Consider the following 20,944-nt stretch of genomic DNA (forward strand, 5'->3'; position numbering starts at 1 on the left):
CAGGATGAGGTGGAAGGCAGTGACTGGTATAGGCTGGGGTGGCATGCAGTGCCTGGGAGAGGCTGAGGTGGAAGGCAGTGCCCGGGGCAGGCTGAGGTGGCGGGCAGTGATCAGGACAGGATGAAGGGCAGTGCCTGGGGCAGGCAGAGGCCGGGGCAGGCTGGGGTGGCAGGCAGTACCTATGGCAGGCTGGGGTGGCAGGCAGTGCCAGGCTGAGGTGGAAGGCAGTTCCTGGGGCAGGCTGAGGTGAAAGGCAGTGGCCGGGGCAGGCTAGGGTGACAGGCAGTGGCCGGGGCAGGCTGGGGTGACAGGCAGTGGCTGGGGCAGGCTGGGGTGACAGGCAGTGGCTGGGGCAGGCTGGGGTGTCAGGCAGTGGCCAGGGCAGGCTGGGGTGACAGGCAGTACCTATGGCAGGCTGGGGTGGCAGGCAGTGCCAGGCTGAGGTGGAACTTGGAAGGCAGTTCCTGGGGCAGGCTGAGGTGGAAGGCAGTGCCTGGGGCAGGCTGGGGTGGCAGGCAGTTCCTGGGGCAGGATGGGGTGGCAGGCACTGGCAGTTCCTGGGGCAGGCTGGGGTGACAGGCAGTGCCTGGGGCAGGATGGGGTGACAGGCAGTTCCTGGGGCAGGCTGGGGTGGCAGGTAGTGGCTGGGGCAGGCAGTTCCTGGGGCAGGATGGGGTAGCAGGCAGTGCCTAGGGCTGGATGGGGTGACAGGCAGTTCCTGCGGCAGGCTGGGGTGAGGGCAGAACCGGGAGCAAAGCCGCCGGTCAGAGGCTGGCAGGATTATATATTATACACCCAGCGGGTACCAGCTGCCAGTGAGGAAGATGGCGTCCGCCGCTGTGTGTGAGGCGGGGACCTGGCAGCGGCGGGAGCGGGGGACGGGCACGCGCACCGGGAGCGGAGGCGGCGGCAGGAAGAGGGCGCGCGCCCGGCCGGTGCAGAGACCGAGCAACGGGACCACCGGAGAGGTATAATGCCAATAATGTGTATATGCCCCACATACCCTGTATCCTGTATATATACCCTCTAATGTATACATATGCCCTATATACCCTGTATAATATCTATCTATCTATGCTCTGTTATATACCCTGTATAATGTATGTAGTGTATATGCCCTGTATATCCTATATGGTGTGTGTGTATATATATGCCCTGTATAATGTATATAGTGTATATGCCCTGTATATCCTATATGGTGTGTGTGTATATATGCCCTGTATAATGTATATAGTATATATGCCCTGTATATCCTATATGGTGTGTGTGTGTATATATGCCCTGTATAATGTATATAGTGTATATGCCCTGTATATCCTATATGGTGTGTGTGTGTATATATGCCCTGTATAATGTATATAAAATATACAGATGTAGCAGGCTACATATTTGCCCGGCGCCCGCCAGATCCCTTTCACTGGCGAGCGGGACTGGGACGCGCGAGCGTCTCGCAGTATTACGGCGGCTGGGCAGCGGCTCCCTGCCCGTCTCCACTTCAGGGAGACGCTGCCCAGTTTGGGGTGGCGAGGGGGGACCGGCGGTGATGGCGAGGGAGGCCACGGGGACCCCCTGCCCCTGGTGGTGGCCGGCCACTGGCAGCGGCTGGCGATGGAATTGCCAACCCCTGCACAGATGTAGCCTGCTACATCTGTATGTACCCTATATACCCTGCACAATGTATATATGTGTACCCTACAGTATATTCCCTGCATGGTATATATATATATATATATATATATATATATTTGCACTATACAATACCCTTCATAAAGTATAAATATGTTATGTTCTATATCCTGTGTGTAATGTACGTGTCTGTCCTGTATAATACTGTACACCCGGTGTAATGTACGTGTCTGTCCTATATTATACCGTACACCCGATGTAATGTACGTGTCTGTCCTGTATTATACTGTACACCCGGTGTAATGTACGTGTCTGTCCTATATTATACCGTACACCCGGTGTAATGTACGTGTCTGTCCTGTATTATACCGTACACCCGGTGTAATGTACGTGTCTGTCCTGTATTATACCGTACACCTGATGTAATGTACGTGTCTGTCCTGTATTATACCGTACACCTGGTGTAATGTACGTGTCTGTCCTGTATTATACCATACTCTGGTGTAATGTACGTGTGTCTCCTGTATTATACCGTACACCGGGTGTAATGTACGTGTCTGTCCTGTATTCTACTGTACACCCGGTGTAATGTACGTGTCTGTCCTGTATTATACTGTACACCCAGTGTAATGTACGTGTCTGTCCTGTATTATACTGTACACCTGGTGTAATGTACGGGTCTGTCCTGTATTATACTGTACACCTGGTGTAATGTACGGGTCTGTCCTGTATTATACCGTACACCTGGTGTAATGTACACATCTGTCCTGTATTATACTGTACACCTGGTGTTATGTACATGTGTCTCCTGTATTATACCGTACACCCGGTGTAATGTACGTGTCTGTCCTGTATAATACCGTACACCCGGTGTAATGTACGTGTCTTCCTGTATTATACTGTACACCCTGTGTAATGTACGTGTGTCTCCTGTATTATACCGTACACCTGGTGTAATGTACGTGTCTGTCCTGTATTATACCGTACACCTGGTGTAATGTACGTGTCTGTCCTGTATTATACCATACACCTGGTGTAATGTACATGTGTCTCCTGTATTATACTGTACACCTGGTGTAATGTACGTGTCTGTCCTGTATTATACCGTACACCTGGTGTAATGTACGTGTCTGTCCTGTATTATACCGTACACCTAGTGTAATGTATGTGTCTCCTGTATTATACTGTACACCTGGTGTAATGTACGTGTCTGTCCTGTATTATACTGTACACCTGGTGTAATGTATGTGTCTGTCCTGTATAATACTGTACACCCGGTGTAATGTACGTGTCTGTCCTGTATTCTACCGTACACCTGGTGTTATGTACATGTCTGTCCTGTATTATACTGTACACCTGGTGTAATGTATGTGTCTCCTGTATTATACTGTACACCTGGTGTAATGTACGTGTCTGTCCTGTATAATACTGTACACCCGGTGTAATGTACGGATCTGTTCTGTATTATACTGTACACCTGGTGTAATGTACGTGTCTGTCCTGTATTATACTGTACACCTGGTGTAATGTATGTGTCTCCTGTATTATACCGTACACCGGGTGTAATGTACGTGTCTGTCCTGTATTCTACTGTACACCCGGTGTAATGTACGTGTCTGTCCTGTATTATACTGTACACCCAGTGTAATGTACGTGTCTGTCCTGTATTATACTGTACACCTGGTGTAATGTACGGGTCTGTCCTGTATTATACTGTACACCTGGTGTAATGTACGGGTCTGTCCTGTATTATACCGTACACCTGGTGTAATGTACACATCTGTCCTGTATTATACTGTACACCTGGTGTTATGTACATGTGTCTCCTGTATTATACCGTACACCCGGTGTAATGTACGTGTCTGTCCTGTATAATACCGTACACCCGGTGTAATGTACGTGTCTTCCTGTATTATACTGTACACCCTGTGTAATGTACGTGTGTCTCCTGTATTATACCGTACACCTGGTGTAATGTACGTGTCTGTCCTGTATTATACCGTACACCTGGTGTAATGTACGTGTCTGTCCTGTATTATACCATACACCTGGTGTAATGTACATGTGTCTCCTGTATTATACTGTACACCTGGTGTAATGTACGTGTCTGTCCTGTATTATACCGTACACCTGGTGTAATGTACGTGTCTGTCCTGTATTATACCGTACACCTAGTGTAATGTATGTGTCTCCTGTATTATACTGTACACCTGGTGTAATGTACGTGTCTGTCCTGTATTATACTGTACACCTGGTGTAATGTATGTGTCTGTCCTGTATAATACTGTACACCCGGTGTAATGTACGTGTCTGTCCTGTATTCTACCGTACACCTGGTGTTATGTACATGTCTGTCCTGTATTATACTGTACACCTGGTGTAATGTACGTGTCTGTCCTGTATAATACTGTACACCCGGTGTAATGTACGTGTCTGTCCTGTATTATACTGTACACCTGGTGTAATGTACGTGTCTGTCCTGTATTATACTGTACACCTGGTGTAATGTACGTGTCTGTCCTGTATTATACCGTACACCTGGTGTTATGTACATGTCTGTCCTGTATTATACTGTACACCTGGTGTAATGTATGTGTCTCCTGTATTATACTGTACACCTGGTGTAATGTACGTGTCTGTCCTGTATAATACTGTACACCCGGTGTAATGTATGTGTCTGTCCTGTACTATACTGTACACCTGGTGTAATGTACGTGTCTGTCCTGTATTATACCGTACACCTGGTGTTATGTACATGTCTGTCCTGTATTATACTGTACACCTGGTGTAATGTATGTGTCTCCTGTATTATACTGTACACCTGGTGTAATGTACGTGTCTGTCCTGTATAATACTGTACACCCGGTGTAATGTATGTGTCTGTCCTGTATTATACTGTACACCTGGTGTAATGTACGTGTCTGTCCTGTACTATACTGTACACCTGGTGTAATGTACGTGTCTGTCCTGTATAATACTGTACACCTGGTGTAATGTACGTGTCTGTCCTGTATTATACCGTACACCTGGTGTAATGTACGTGTCTGTCCTGTATTATACCGTACACCTGGTGTTATGTACATGTCTGTCCTGTATTATACTGTACACCTGGTGTAATGTATGTGTCTCCTGTATTATACTGTACACCTGGTGTAATGTACGTGTCTGTCCTGTATAATACTGTACACCCGGTGTAATGTATGTGTCTGTCCTGTATTATACTGTACACCTGGTGTAATGTACGTGTCTGTCCTGTATTATACCGTACACCTGGTGTAATGTACGTGTCTGTCCTGTACTATACTGTACACCTGGTGTAATGTACGTGTCTGTCCTGTATAATACTGTACACCCGGTGTAATGTATGTGTCTGTCCTGTATTATACTGTACACCTGGTGTAATGTACGTGTCTGTCCTGTATTATACTGTACACCTGGTGTAATGTACGTGTCTGTCCTGTACTATACTGTACACCTGGTGTAATGTACGTGTCTGTCCTGTATAATACTGTACACCTGGTGTAATGTACATGTCTGTCCTGTACTATAGTGTATACTGGCCTCACTTTACTTTACACTGTGACTCAGTGTACCCCTTGCTCTTCTCTGTGACCCCTGCATCTGTGTGTACCCCTTGTCCTTCTCTGTGACCCCTGAATCTGAGTGTACCCCTTGTGCTCCTATGTGACCCCTGCATCTGAGTGTATCCCTTGTCCTTCTCTGTGATACCCCCCCATACCATCTGTGTGTACCCCTTGCTCTTCTCTGTGACCCCTGCATCTGTGTGTACCCCTTGTCCTCCTATGTGACCCCTGCATCTGAGTGTACCCCTTGTCCTCCTATGTGACCCCTGCATGTGAGTGTACCCCCTGTCCTCCTATGTGACCCCTGCAGCTGTGTGTACCCCTTGTCCTCCTATGTGACCCCTGCATGTGAGTGTACCCCCTGTCCTCCTATGTGACCCCTGCAGCTGTGTGTACCCCTTGTCCTCCTATGTGACCCCTGCATCTGAGGGTACTTGTTTCCTATCTGGGCGCCCACGATTTAAATCGTGGGCATCGGGGGTAAAATCGCGGGCATCGCGGCCGATAAAAAATCGGGTGCGATGTGCCAGACGCGATGCCCGCGATTTTCCCATAGAGAACAATGTTAAATGCCTCAATTTACCCGCGATGACCGCGATGAAACAATGTTAAATGGATAAATTTCCCCAAATTATCATAGGGAACAATGGGAAATGGGGCAAAAACACCCCTGAACATAAAAATGTCCCCCCAAAAGTAGTTGACGCCACCCCGCCATCAACGTGAACCCGAAGCGTGGCGAGCGCAGCGGTACGCGTCCTCCGACCTTTTCATGCCCTACTATCCACTAGGGCGTGGAGTGAGAATAGAATAGTGTGGCGAGCCCCGTGAGGGGACGCGGATACCTTCACAGGTAAACGCGGCTCTTCGCGGGCTTCCCAGGTGTCCGCGTCGCCATGGACACCTGGGAAGCCCGCGAGGGGACGCGTATAACTGTGAAGGTATCCGCGTCCCCTCGCCACGCTTCGGGCTCGGTGGCTCGCTGCGCTCGCCACACTATTCTATTCTCAACTCCACGCCCTAGTGGATAGTAGGGCATGAAAAGGTCGGAGGACGCGTACCGCCGCCCCTCGCGGGCTCGCTGCGCTCGCCACGCTTCGGGTTGGCGTGGATCGTGGGGTGGCGTTAAAAATTTGGGGGGACATTTAAGGGTTAATTGTGCCTATTTGGGCTCTGTAGCCCATTTAACATTGATTCCTATGGCCACATCGGGTCCATTGAGGCATTTAACAGTAAAATCGCGTCGGTCGGGCCATTTAACATTGATTCCTATGGGAAATCGGGTGCATCGCGTCGCGGGCATCGTGGGTACATTTATGGCCGGCCGCGACGCGACCGACGCGATTTCCATGTTTAACATGGGTTTCAATGGGAAATCGCGGGCATCGCGTCGGTCGCGTCGCGGCTAGACATAAATGTACCCGCGATCACCACGACGGGCGCCCAGATAGGAAACAAGTACCCATCTGAGTATACCCCTTGCCCTTCTCCTTGACCCCCCATACCATCTGAGTATACCCCTTGCCCTTCTCTGTGACCCCCCATACCAGCTGTGTGTACCCCATGTCCCTCTATGTGACCCCTGCATCTGAGTGTATCCCTTGCCCTTCTCTGTGACACCGCCCCCCCCCCCCATACCATCTGTGTGTACCCCTTGTCCTCTGTGACCCCTGCATCTGAGTGTACCCCTTGTCCTCATATGTGACCCCTGCAGCTGTGTGTACCCCTTGTTCTTCTATGTGACCCCTGCATCTGAGTGTATCCCTTGCCCTTCTCTGTGACCCCCAGCAGCTGAGTGGCTTCTGTGTGTTGGGTTGGGTCCATGTCATCGCTGCCAAATCAGGGCCTGGCAGGAAATGAGACCCTACCTATTGAACTGGCGGCATATATTACTATCCTGGGCGTTATCTTATAGATTCCGAGGTTGCAGAACTGACTGCTGGCGCAGGAATTTAGCGGCGGGTGTGACTTTGGGTCCTGCTCCTGTACTCCCTTACAGCGTGCGCTATGCCTACAGCTGTGAGGCTGATAGTATGAGGTACAGTGTAAGTGAATGGGGCTGTCACTTTGTATCACCAGCCTTGTCTGCAGTGTCAGGAGCATTACACTCACACTGGGATATAGTGGCCGGGACGGCTTGTTTGTACTGGGTAAGAGGCTAGCGAGCGCTTGTCAGGATGCATTTGACCTGGGCACAGGCTTGCTGAAGGCAGTAAGCGCCATACTGCCAGAGTTTGGTCGCATTGATGGCTATGAGAGAATGGCTTTTTCTGCTGTGTAGCTGTATTAGAAATGTTTGTACAGGCGGTTATGGTGCGTACACACGGGGGTGATTTTGTCCAAAATCGCGGGAAATATGGTCGCTGAGCAATGGGAGTGTGCACCGGCGATATATCGCCGGGTGCGCGCTCCCGTTTTTGCCCCTGTGGTGATCGCTGGTCGCAGGAACATGCTCCTGCGACCAGCTGATCACCACTGTCAGGCTCCCCCAGGCAGTTCCATCTCTGGTCGCTGATGAACAGGAGACACTGAGCGATATATCTCCCCGTGTGTACGGGGCTTTAGTGCAGACTGACTTTATGTGTCATCTCTAAAATGCCATTAATGTCTCTTTCCACACAACATGACGTCCAGGAGGGTGGGAAAGAATGCAACTTTCCTGCATGCTGTCAGCTAATTCCACACATGCAGGCCATCTGTATGGTACAGCCGAAGGCCAGCTTAGAGAAAGTGGGCACATGCCCAGCACAGCTGGAATATGGCACTCTTCTGGTGGCAGCACAGCTGGAATATGGCACTCTTCTGGTGGCAGCACAGCTGGAATATGGCACTCTTCTGGTGGCAGCACAGCTGGAATATGGCACTCTTCTGGTGGCAGCACAGCTGGAATATGGCACTATCTGGTGGCAGCACAGCTGGAATATGGCACTCTTCTGGTGGCAGCACAGCTGGAATATGGCACTCTTCTGGTGGCAGCGCAGCTGGAATATGGCACTATCTGGTGGCAGCGCAGCTGGAATATGGCACTCTTCTGGTGGCAGCACAGCTGGAATATGGCACTCTTCTGGTGGCAGCACAGCTGGAATATGGCACTCTTCTGGTGGCAGCACAGCTGGAATATGGCACTCTTCTGGTGGCAGCACAGCTGGAATATGGCACTATCTGGTGGCAGCACAGCTGGAATATGGCACTCTTCTGGTGGCAGCGCAGCTGGAATATGGCACTCTTCTGGTGGCAGCACAGCTGGAATATGGCACTCTTCTGGCGGCAGCACAGCTGGAATATGGCACTCTTCTGGCGGCAGCACAGCTGGAATATGGCACTCTTCTGGCGGCAGCACAGCTGGAATATGGCACTATCTGGCGGCAGCACAGCTGGAATATGGCACTCTTCTGGCGGCAGCACAGCTGGAATATGGCACTCTTCTGGCGGCAGCACAGCTGGAATATGGCACTCTTCTGGCGGCAGCACAGCTGGAATATGGCACTCTTCTGGCGGCAGCACAGCTGGAATATGGCACTCTTCTGGCGGCAGCACACCTGGAATATGGCACTCTTCTGGCGGCAGCACAGCTGGAATATGGCACTCTTCTGGCGGCAGCACAGCTGGAATATGGCACTCTTCTGGCGGCAGCACAGCTGGAATATGGCACTCTTCTGGCGGCAGCACAGCTGGAATATGGCACTCTTCTGGCGGCAGCACAGCTGGAATATGGCACTCTTCTGGCGGCAGCACAGCTGGAATATGGCACTATCTGGCGGCAGCACAGCTGGAATATGGCACTCTTCTGGCGGCAGCACAGCTGGAATATGGCACTCTTCTGGCGGCAGCACAGCTGGAATATGGCACTCTTCTGGCGGCAGCACAGCTGGAATATGGCACTATCTGGCGGCAGCACAGCTGGAATATGGCACTCTTCTGGCGGCAGCACAGCTGGAATATGGCACTATCTGGCGGCAGCACAGCTGGAATATGGCACTATCTGGCGGCAGCACAGCTGGAATATGGCACTATCTGGTGGCAGCACAGCTGGAATATGGCACTATCTGGTGGCAGCACAGCTGGAATATGGCACTCTTCTGGTGGCAGAACAGCTGGAATATGGCACTCTTCTGGTGGCAGCACAGCTGGAATATGGCACTCATCTGGTGGCAGCACAGCTGGAATATGGCACTCATCTGGTGGCAGCGCAGCTGTAATATGGCACTATCTGGTGGCAGCGCAGCTGGAATATGGCACTCTTCTGGTGGCAGCGCAGCTGGAATATGGCACTCATCTGGTGGCAGCGCAGCTGGAATATGGCACTATCTGGTGGCAGCGCAGCTGGAATATGGCACTCTTCTGGTGGCAGCGCAGCTGGAATATGGCACTCATCTGGTGGCAGCGCAGCTGTAATATGGCACTATCTGGTGGCAGCGCAGCTGGAATATGGCACTCTTCTGGTGGCAGCGCAGCTGGAATATGGCACTCTTAACTGGTGGCAGCGCAGCTGGAATATGGCACTCTTAACTGGTGGCAGCGCAGCTGGAATATGGCACTCTTATCTGGTGGCAGCACAGCTGGAATATGGCACTCTTCTGGTGGCAGCGCAGCTGGAATATGGCACTCATCTGGTGGCAGCGCAGCTGTAATATGGCACTATCTGGTGGCAGCGCAGCTGGAATATGGCACTCTTCTGGTGGCAGCACAGCTGGAATATGGCACTCATCTGGTGGCAGCGCAGCTGTAATATGGCACTATCTGGTGGCAGCGCAGCTGGAATATGGCACTCTTATCTGGTGGCAGCACAGCTGTAATATGGCACTATCTGGTGGCAGCACAGCATTAAATACAGCTTTCCTTGTGGCTGGCGGCTTATCCCCGCTCCCATGGCAGATACAGCTTTCCTTGTGGCTGGCGGCTTATCCCCGCTCCCATGGCAGATACAGCTTTCCTTGTGGCTGGCGGCTTATCCCCGCTCCCATGACAGATACAGCTTTCCTTGTGGCTGGCGGCTTATCCCCGATCCCGTGGCAGATACAGCTTTCCTTGTGGCTGGCGGCTTATCCCCGATCCCGTGGCAGATACAGCTTTCCTTGTGGCTGTATGCTTATCACCGATCCCGTGGCAGATACAGCTTTCCTTGTGGCTGGCGGCTTATCCCCGCTCCTGTGGCAGATACAGCTTTCCTTGTGGCTGGCTGCTTATCCTCGCTCCCGTGGCAGATAAAGTTTTACTTGTGGCTGTATGCTTATCCCCACTTCCGTGGCAGACACAGCTTTCCTTATGGCTGGCTGCTTATCCCCGCTCCCATGGCAGATACAGCTTTCCTTGTGGCTGTAGGCTTCTCCTCGCTCCCGTGGCAGACACAGCTTTCCTTGTGGCTGGCTGCTTATCCTCGCTCCCGTGGCAGATACAGCTGTCCTTATGGCTGGCTGCTTATCCTTGCTCCCGTGGCAGATGAAGTTTTCCTTGTGGCTGGCTGCTTATCCTCGCTCCCGTGGCAGATACAGACGTCATTTCCTGGAGGCCTGTTAACATTCTGCTGCTTGGCACAGGACCCGGTGTAAACATATGAATCAGGCCCTCAGTTCCACAGCGCAGTAATAGTCTCCGGTCACTTTCTTTTTGCTACGTGATACGTAATAAAGTGCTGCTGGTGGTTGTGTACTAACAGGAAGGAAGTGTAGAAACAGGAAGCCCCTCTTGTTACCTAATGCACACACATGGCGCAGTACCAGTCCCTGCACCACGCTCACACGCCAGCTCACCTTCCAGGCATACATGAGGAGAACATACAAACCCCCAAATCGGGATCAAATCGCACTGCGCCATGTACACAGTCACTTTAGACTATATAGTACAGATCTATATTATATACAGTAGTCTTGCCTGCACAGTCTATTTTTCTATTTGATTTCGATGCCGCAGGTCCACGCATCCTGATCGAATGGAACAGTGTGTACACTACATTAGAAGTTGTGTTCCGATGCGGGATGGACGTCTGACCCCAGGACAGGAGCGCGGCAACCTGTTCTGTCCTCTCGGGTGTGGATCATTTAGTCTACAGTATGTTGGTCGACAAGCAGTAGGTCGACACCATTAAGTCGACATGGTTCAAGGTTGACATGGTTCTAGGTTATCAATGTCGATAAAAATATAACCAGATGGATAATAAGTGAAGTGCGCAGTTTACGTACTGTGTCCGTAAACCACTAACCTTTTATGCCTAGCTACGTGCGAACAAAGCGTAGCGAACCTATGAAGCGGTATCCTTTTGCAGTACTTAGTACCCGCATTTAGTGACAAAGGGTTATAAGGAAAGGATAATTTCCTTATAACCCTTTGTCGCTAAATGCGAATAAAAGCCAAGACTCAGTAAAAAAATATGGAATAAGGGGATAAAGTCCCCAAATCATGTATTTCTTTCCCTAATGGACAACAGGGAGAGAGAGAAACAATATAACACAGTATACAGTTTGTTACACAATACAAAGTATGTTCTAAACTACTAGGGGAAAAACCCCGGATATAAAATACAATCAGCCACACTACAGAATACACATACAGGAATGCAACAGTTACCGTCTCATCAATAGCGCTGGCGCAACCCGGTCCGAGCTCAGTATATTCTGTCCAGAATACAGCCCAGGGAAGTAGAGGAGGAAAAGTGACTGAGTTTAGGTCATGCTTGACCTCTTATAGTGCCCAGGTAGAGGGGGGTAGTGAGGGTCATCATTGGTCAGGAGATCGGATGTCGCTTCTCTTGGATTGGTGCAGGAGAATCCACCTAGGTTTCTTTGTCTTAAGGCATGGGTCTTCAAACTGTGGCCCTCCAGATGTTGTAAAACTACAAATCCCAGCATGCCTTGCCACAGTTTTGCTATAATGGAGTGTTAAAACTGTGGCAATGCATGCTGGGATTTGTAGTTTAGGGGTCATAGCCCATGCTGAGAAACCTGCTACATCTGGATCTTCTGGTTACTCTGTCCTGGTGGCGAAATAACAATGAAATATGTAATAGCTCCATAACGTCTGACTGTTACAAGATATGAACTTCTATCCCGGACCGGAGCGCTGCGCATGAGAGACGGAACACAGAGATGCGAAATATGTACATGAAAGATCGTGTTTTACCAGTTAAACTGTGTGCTGCGAATTAAAACCATTTATATTTTATTTGTGTGGAATATGAATTTATGTGTAGTAGTATGGCTGCGCACGGGGTTCGCATTATTATTTCACCTGATTCCTATACGCCCTTTACGTAACTCTGCGAACCAAGATGGCGGCCATACCACTATAAAATGGCGTGTATGTAACTCGACTTCAAAAAGGTTGACATGGTTCTAGATTGACATGGGTAGTGTTCCCGCTAGGCTGTTTTACCGATTTTTACAGGGCAAAATGCGCCCTGCCCTGCTAGCAGCACCCCGCTAAAACAGCCTGGTGTCTGCCCTGGCTGCGTCCACGGGGAAGTGCAGCGACGCCTTAGACGGCGATTCCGACCGCTTCCCCGGCAGCGCGGTAACTTCGGGGGGGCCGGGTATGCCCCTTTTCATGACGTCGCGGCCCGAGCATGCCCCTTTTGTGACGTCGGCTGCCCGGGACCGCCCATAACTGTGACGTTGGCTGGCCTGGTCCGCCCCCCTTGCGCTGCCCCCGTGCAGCGGCGCCCTGCCCGCCCTCATTTCTAGAGGGAACACTACATGGGTCATGGTCGACGTGTCTAGAGCGACAGGTCATTAAGTGGACACAAGCATTAGGTCGACAATCAAAAGGTCGACATGGGGTTTTCCACTGTTTTTTTACCTGAATGTAGACACCGTTGACATGAACACAGTTTGAAGTGCACCGCATCCCTCGACCTTTTGACTGTCGACAATGCCAATGCCCCATACCCAGATGAGCATGTGTGCACCCTACCCTTGGCACAGGTGACTGGACACGTCTGCCGGTGTGAGCTGTCTGATCTGATGGGTAGAATGGCGTACATGCTCAGCATTAGAGCCCTGCTGTGTGCTCTCTATTGATTCGCGCACGTTACATAGTAGGTAAGGCTGAAAAAAGACTTGCGTCCATCTAGTTCAACCTGGTATAGATATCCATTGCTGATTTGGTAGGTTCTGGTATTTTACAGACAGATGATATTTCTTATTTGTACCCATGGATGTTTTTCTCCAGTAAATGTTTGTCCAACTTTGCCTTGAACGCATTTAATGAGCCAGCAGTTACCACCTCTCTGGGAAGAGAGTTCCAGAGTTTGACTGTTCTGACCGTAAAGAAATTCTTTCTACTAGCTGAATGAAATCTTTTTTCTTCTAATCTATACTCATGCCCTCGCGTCCTAGATTCCTTTCTAGTAGAAAAGAGGGTGTGTGACAGTTCCTTATATTGGCCCTTGATATACTTGTACATGTTGAGCATGTCCCCCCTTAAACGTCTCTTTTCCAATGTAAATAGTCCCAAATTGCTTAATATCACATTGTTAATTATCAGGGTTCTGATTAGCTGCCGCTCACTGATACAATGTCCAATTAACATGTAGGACAGCAGTAAGTCGGGTGCAGAGAATGTTGTTGGGACATTGCTGGGTGAGTATACAGATGCTGCCGTTCAATGATACGTAGGACAGTAATAAGTCAGGTGCAGAGAATGTTGGGACATTGCTGGGTGAGTATAGAGATGCTGACGCTCAGTGATACGTAGGACAGTAATAAGTCAGGTGCAGAGAATGTTGTTGGGACATTGCTGGGTGAGTATAGAGATGCTGACGCTCAGTGATACGTAGGACAGTAATAAGTCAGGTGCAGAGAATGTTGTTGGGACATTGCTGGGTGAGTATAGAGACGCTGAAGCTCAGTGATACGTAGGACAGTAGTAAGTCAGGTGCAGAGAATGTTGTTGGGAAATTGCTGGGTGAGTATAGAGACGCTGCCGCTCAGTGATATGTAGGACAGTAATAAGTCAGGTGCAGAGAATGTTGTTGGGACATTGCTGGGTGAGTATAGAGATGCTGAAGCTCAGTGATACGTAGGACAGTAGTAAGTCAGGTGCAGAGAATGTTGTTGGGACATTGCTGGGTGAGTATAGAGATGCTGACGCTCAGTGATACGTAGGACAGTAATAAGTCAGGTGCAGAGAATGTTGTTGGGACATTGCTGGGTGAGTATACAGATGCTGCCGTTCAATGATACGTAGGACAGTAATAAGTCAGGTGCAGAGAATGTTGGGACATTGCTGGGTGAGTATAGAGATGCTGACGCTCAGTGATACGTAGGACAGTAATAAGTCAGGTGCAGAGAATGTTGTTGGGACATTGCTGGGTGAGTATAGAGATGCTGACGCTCAGTGATACGTAGGACAGTAATAAGTCAGGTGCAGAGAATGTTGTTGGGACATTGCTGGGTGAGTATAGAGACGCTGAAGCTCAGTGATACGTAGGACAGTAGTAAGTCAGGTGCAGAGAATGTTGTTGGGAAATTGCTGGGTGAGTATAGAGACGCTGCCGCTCAGTGATATGTAGGACAGTAATAAGTCAGGTGCAGAGAATGTTGTTGGGACATTGCTGGGTGAGTATAGAGATGCTGAAGCTCAGTGATACGTAGGACAGTAGTAAGTCAGGTGCAGAGAATGTTGTTGGGACATTGCTGGGTGAGTATAGAGACGCTGACGCTCAGTGATACGTAGGACAGTAATAAGTCAGGGGCAGAGAATGTTGTTGGGATATTGCTGTGTGAGTATAGAGATGCTGACGCTCAGTGATACGTAGGACAGTAGTAAGTCAGGTGCAGAGAATGTTGTTGGGATATTGCTGTGTGAGTATAGAGACGCTGACACTCAGTGATACGTAGGACAGTAATAAGTCAGGGGCAGAGAATGTTGTTGGGATATTGCTGGGTGAGTATAGAGATGCTGACGCTCAGTGATACGTAGGACAGTAATAAGTCAGGTGCAGAGAATGTTGTTGGGACATTGCTGGGTGAGTATAGAGATGCTGACGCTCAGTGATACGTAGGACAGTAATAAGTCAGGTGCAGAGAATGTTGTTGGGACATTGCTGGGTGAGTATAGAGACGCTGAAGCTCAGTGATACGTAGGACAGTAGTAAGTCAGGTGCAGAGAATGTTGTTGGGAAATTGCTGGGTGAGTATAGAGACGCTGCCGCTCAGTGATAAGTAGGACAGTAATAAGTCAGGTGCAGAGAATGTTGTTGGGACATTGCTGGGTGAGTATAGAGATGCTGAAGCTCAGTGATACGTAGGACAGTAGTAAGTCAGGTGCAGAGAATGTTGTTGGGAAATTGCTGGGTGAGTATAGAGACGCTGACGCTCAGTGATACGTAGGACAGTAATAAGTCAGGGGCAGAGAATGTTGTTGGGATATTGCTGGGTGAGTATAGAGATGCTGAAGCTCAGTGATATGTAGGTCAGTAATAAGTCAGGGGCAGAGAATGTTGTTGGGATATTGCTGGGTGAGTATAGAGATGCTGACGCTCAGTGATACGTAGGACAGTAATAAGTCAGGTGCAGAGAATGTTGGGACATTGCTGGGTGAGTATTGAGACGCTGACACTCAGTGATAAGTAGGACAGTAATAAGTCAGGTGCAGAGAATGTTGTTGAGACATTGCTGGGTGAGTATAGAGATGCTGACGCTCAGTGATACGTAGGACAGTAATAAGTCAGGTGCAGAGAATGTTGTTGGGACATTGCTGGGTGAGTATAGAGACGCTGACACTCAGTGATACGTAGGTCAGTAATAAGTCAGGTGCAGAGAATGTTGTTGGGACATTGCTGGTGAGTATAGAGATACTGAAGCTCAGTGATATGTAGGTCAGTAATAAGTCAGGGGCAGAGAATGTTGTTGGGATATTGCTGGGTGAGTATAGAGATGCTGACGCTCAGTGATACGTAGGACAGTAATATGTCAGGTGCAGAGAATGTTGTTGGGATATTGCTGGGTGAGTATAGAGACGCTGAAGCTCAGTGATACGTAGGACAGTAATAAGTCAGGTGCAGAGAATGTTGTTGGGATATTGCTGTGTGAGTATAGAGACGCTGAAGCTCAGTGATACGTAGGACAGTAATAAGTCAGGTGCAGAGAATGTTGTTGGGATATTGCTGGGTGAGTATAGAGATGCTGAAGCTCAGTGATATGTAGGTCAGTAATAAGTCAGGGGCAGAGAATGTTGTTGGGATATTGCTGGGTGAGTATAGAGATGCTGACGCTCAGTGATACGTAGGACAGTAATAAGTCAGGTGCAGAGAATGTTGGGACATTGCTGGGTGAGTATTGAGACGCTGACACTCAGTGATAAGTAGGACAGTAATAAGTCAGGTGCAGAGAATGTTGTTGGGACATTGCTGGGTGAGTATAGAGATGCTGACGCTCAGTGATACGTAGGACAGTAATAAGTCAGGTGCAGAGAATGTTGTTGGGACATTGCTGGGTGAGTATAGAGACGCTGACACTCAGTGATACGTAGGTCAGTAATAAGTCAGGTGCAGAGAATGTTGTTGGGACATTGCTGGTGAGTATAGAGATGCTGAAGCTCAGTGATATGTAGGTCAGTAATAAGTCAGGGGCAGAGAATGTTGTTGGGATATTGCTGGGTGAGTATAGAGATGCTGACGCTCAGTGATACGTAGGACAGTAATAAGTCAGGTGCAGAGAATGTTGTTGGGATATTGCTGGGTGAGTATAGAGATGCTGACGCTCAGTGATACGTAGGACAGTAATAAGTCAGGGGCAGAGAATGTTGTTGGGATATTGCTGGGTGAGTATACAGACGCTGACGCTCAGTGATACGTAGGACAGTAATAAGTCAGGTGCAGAGAATGTTGTTGGGACATTGCTGGGTGAGTATAGAGACGCTGACACTCAGTGATACGTAGGACAGTAATAAGTCAGGTCCAGAGAATGTTGTTGGGACATTGCTGGGTGAGTATAGAGACACTGACACTCAGTGATACGTAGGACAGTAATAAGTCAGGTGCAGAGAATGTTGGGACATTGCTGGGTGAGTATAGAGACGCTGACACTCAGTGATACGTAGGACAGTAATAAGTCAGGTGCAGAGAATGTTGGGACATTGCTGGGTGAGTATAGAGACGCTGACACTCAGTGATACGTAGGACAGTAATAAGTCAGGTGCAGAGAATGTTGGGACATTGCTGGGTGAGTATAGAGACGCTGACACTCAGTGATACGTAGGACAGTAATAAGTCAGGTGCAGAGAATGTTGTTGGGATATTGCTGGGTGAGAATAGAGATGCTGACGCTCAGTGATACGTAGGACAGTAATAAGTCAGGTGCAGAGAATGTTGTTGGGATATTGCTGGGTGAGTATAGAGATGCTGACGCTCAGTGATACGTAGGACAGTAATAAGTCAGGTGCAGAGAATGTTGTTGGGATATTGCTGGGTGAGTATAGAGACGCTGACACTCAGTGATACGTAGGACAGTAATAAGTCAGGTGCAGAGAATGTTGGGACATTGCTGGGTGAGTATAGAGACACTGACACTCAGTGATACGTAGGACAGTAATAAGTCAGGTGCAGAGAATGTTGGGACATTGCTGGGTGAGTATAGAGACGCTGACACTCAGTGATATGTAGGACAGTAATAAGTCAGGTGCAGAGAATGTTGGGACATTGCTGGGTTAGTATAGAGATGCTGACGCTCAGTGATACGTAGGACAGTAATAAGTCAGGTGCAGAGAATGTTGTTGGGACATTGCTGGGTGAGTATAGAGACGCTGACACTCAGTGATACGTAGGACAGTAATAAGTCAGGTCCAGAGAATGTTGTTGGGACATTGCTGGGTGAGTATAGAGACACTGACACTCAGTGATACGTAGGACAGTAATAAGTCAGGTGCTTAGAATGTTGTTGGGACATTGCTGGGTGAGTATAGAGACGCTGACACTCAGTGATACGTAGGACAGTAATAAGTCAGGTGCAGAGAATGTTGGGACATTGCTGGGTGAGTATAGAGACGCTGACACTCAGTGATACGTAGGACAGTAATAAGTCAGGTGCAGAGAATGTTGGGACATTGCTGGGTGAGTATAGAGATGCTGACACTCAGTGATACGTAGGACAGTAATAAGTCAGGTGCAGAGAATGTTGGGACATTGCTGGGTGAGTATAGAGACGCTGACACTCAGTGATACATAGGACAGTAATAAGTCAGGTGCAGAGAATGTTGTTGGGATATTGCTGGGTGAGTATAGAGATGCTGACGCTCAGTGATACGTAGGACAGTAATAAGTCAGGTGCAGAGAATGTTGTTGGGATATTGCTGGGTGAGTATAGAGATGCTGACGCTCAGTGATACGTAGGACAGTAATAAGTCAGGTGCAGAGAATGTTGTTGTTAAAGGATTTAAAGGCCTTTACACACTGGGCAACTTTGAGCTGAAAGCTGCTCAAAACAGCCTGTTTGAGCGGCTTTCAGCTCAAAGCCGCCCAGTGTGTATGCCCCGGCGGTGAGCGCTGCTGCGATGCTCCCACATCATCGGTGGGAAAGCCGCTCAGCTGCTGGTATTACCAGCAGCTGAGCGGCGTTGAGGACGGCTTTGCATACCTCTGCACTATGCATCGCAGTCCTCCCCCCACCATTGGCGGCGGACAGGGGGAACGCCGCTCAGTGTGTATGTAGTGTGTATGCACTGAGCGGCTTTCCCCACAGCGATGATAGTGATCATCTCTGTCCATACACGCTGGGCATAGTCGCCCAGTGTGTATGGACCTTTAAAGTCACTAAGTGTGTCCTATATGTTTTGTATTGTGGTTTCAGACATTCTTCTCTTTTCTGCAAATGTTGTACTATTTGATGTCCATGGTAGCACACCCTCATGGCCTTCTACAAATGTTTTGTTAGGAGCCCATAACAGGAGGGTCCACAAGTGTTATAATTAAAGTAAATCTCCTGTGCAACCGGCAAAACTCCTTTCTGTATTATTCTCTGTACAGCGCTACAGGATATGTGGGCGCTACATCAGTAACTGGATTGCTGCCGGTGCCTACATAATGACCCAGGATTGTACATAACAGCAGCGTCACATTGCTTCCTGTTCCCAGGCATGGTTACATAGGAGCACCTGGGGAATCCGGCATTCCAAATAGCAGCCTGCAAACTTATACTGCATTGCAGAGCTCAGCTGTGTCCCTCTTCTGTGTCTGCCAATAGCAGGTCTGATGCTGGAACAGTGAGGTGGCTGCTGTTACCAGGGGAGACGGATCACTGTCCATACACCTTGCCTCTTACTGTGACCAGAGGAGAGGGATCACTGTCCATACACCGTGCCTCTTACTGTCACCAGAGGAGAGGGATCACTGTCCATACACCGTGCCTCTTACCGTCACCAGAGGAGACGGATCACTGTCCATACACCGTGCCTCTTACCGTCACCAGAGGAGACGGACCACTGTCCATACGCCATGCCTCTTACCGTCACCAGAGGAGACGGATCACTGTCCATACACCGTGCCTCTTACTGTCACCAGGTGAGACGGATCACTGTCCATACACCGTGCCTCTTACTGTCACCAGAGGAGACGGACCACTGTCCATACACCATGCCTCTTACCGTCACCAGAGGAGACGGATCACTGTCCATACACCGTGCCTCTTACTGTCACCAGAGGAGACGGATCACTGTCCATACACCGTGCCTCTTACCGTCACCAGAGGAGATGGACCACTGTCCATACACCGTGCCTCTTACCGTCACCAGAGGAGACGGATCACTGTCCATACACCGTGCCTCTTACCGTCACCAGAGGAGACGGATCACTGTCCATACACCGTGCCTCATACTGTCACCAGAGGAGACGGATCACTGTCCATACACCGTGCCTCTTCCTGTCACCAGAGGAGACTATCACTGTCCATACACCGTGCCTCTTACTGTCACCAGAGGAGACGGATCACTGTCCATACACCGTGCCTCTTACCGTCACCAGGGGAGACGGATCACTGTCCATACACCGTGCCTCTTACTGTCACCAGGGGAGACGGATCACTGTCCATACACCGTGCCTCTTACTGTCACCAGGGGAGACGGATCACTGTCCATACACCGTGCCTCTTACCGTCACCAGGGGAGACGGATCACTGTCCATACACCGTGCCTCTTACCGTCACCAGAGGAGACGGATCACTGTCCATACACCGTGCCTCTTACTGTCACCAGAGGAGACGGACCACTGTCCATACACCGTGCCTCTTACTGTCACCAGAGGAGAGGGATCACTGTCCATACACCAGGCCTCTTACCGTCACCATAGGAGACGGATCACTGTCCATACACCGTGCCTCTTACCGTCACCAGATGAGACGGATCACTGTCCATACACCGTGCCTCTTACCGTGACCAGAGGCGAGGGATCACTGTCCATACACCGTGCCTCTTACCGTCACCAGAGGAGACGGATCACTGTCCATACACCGTGCCTCTTACTGTCACCAGAGGAGACGGACCACTGTCCATACACCGTGCCTCTTACTGTCATCAGAGGAGACTATCACTGTCCATACACTGTGCCTCTTACTGTCACCAGAGGAGACGGATCACTGTCCATACACCGTGCCTCTTACTGTCATCAGAGGAGACTATCACTGTCCATACACTGTGCCTCTTACCGTCACCAGAGGAGACTATCACTGTCCATACACCGTGCCTCTTACTGTCACCATAGGAGACGGATCACTGTCCATACACCGTGCCTCTTACCGTCACCAGAGGAG

The 20,944-nt window shown here is 49.6% G+C and overlaps 1 protein-coding gene across 13 annotated transcripts in view; it reads left to right on the plus strand.

Moving 5' to 3' along the window:
* Positions 1 to 728: 728 nt before the first annotated feature.
* The window catches only part of DTNB (dystrobrevin beta), a 266,225-nt gene continuing 246,009 nt past the window's right edge, over positions 729 to 20,944 (plus strand). For 3 of the 13 annotated variants that reach the window (XM_083178912.1, XM_083178916.1, XM_083178919.1), the window contains exon 1: positions 737 to 968. The gene's annotated coding sequence lies outside the window, so the exon portion shown is untranslated. Of the gene's footprint in view, positions 969 to 20,944 lie in introns of all 13 variants that reach the window. The other 10 variants (XM_083178909.1, XM_083178922.1, XM_083178915.1 and 7 more) reach the window with 6 other exon arrangements.

The sequence above is a fragment of the Crinia signifera genome, chromosome 3 (assembly GCF_055691185.1).
Source record: "Crinia signifera chromosome 3, ASM5569118v1, whole genome shotgun sequence".
Lineage (NCBI taxonomy): Eukaryota > Metazoa > Chordata > Amphibia > Anura > Myobatrachidae > Crinia > Crinia signifera.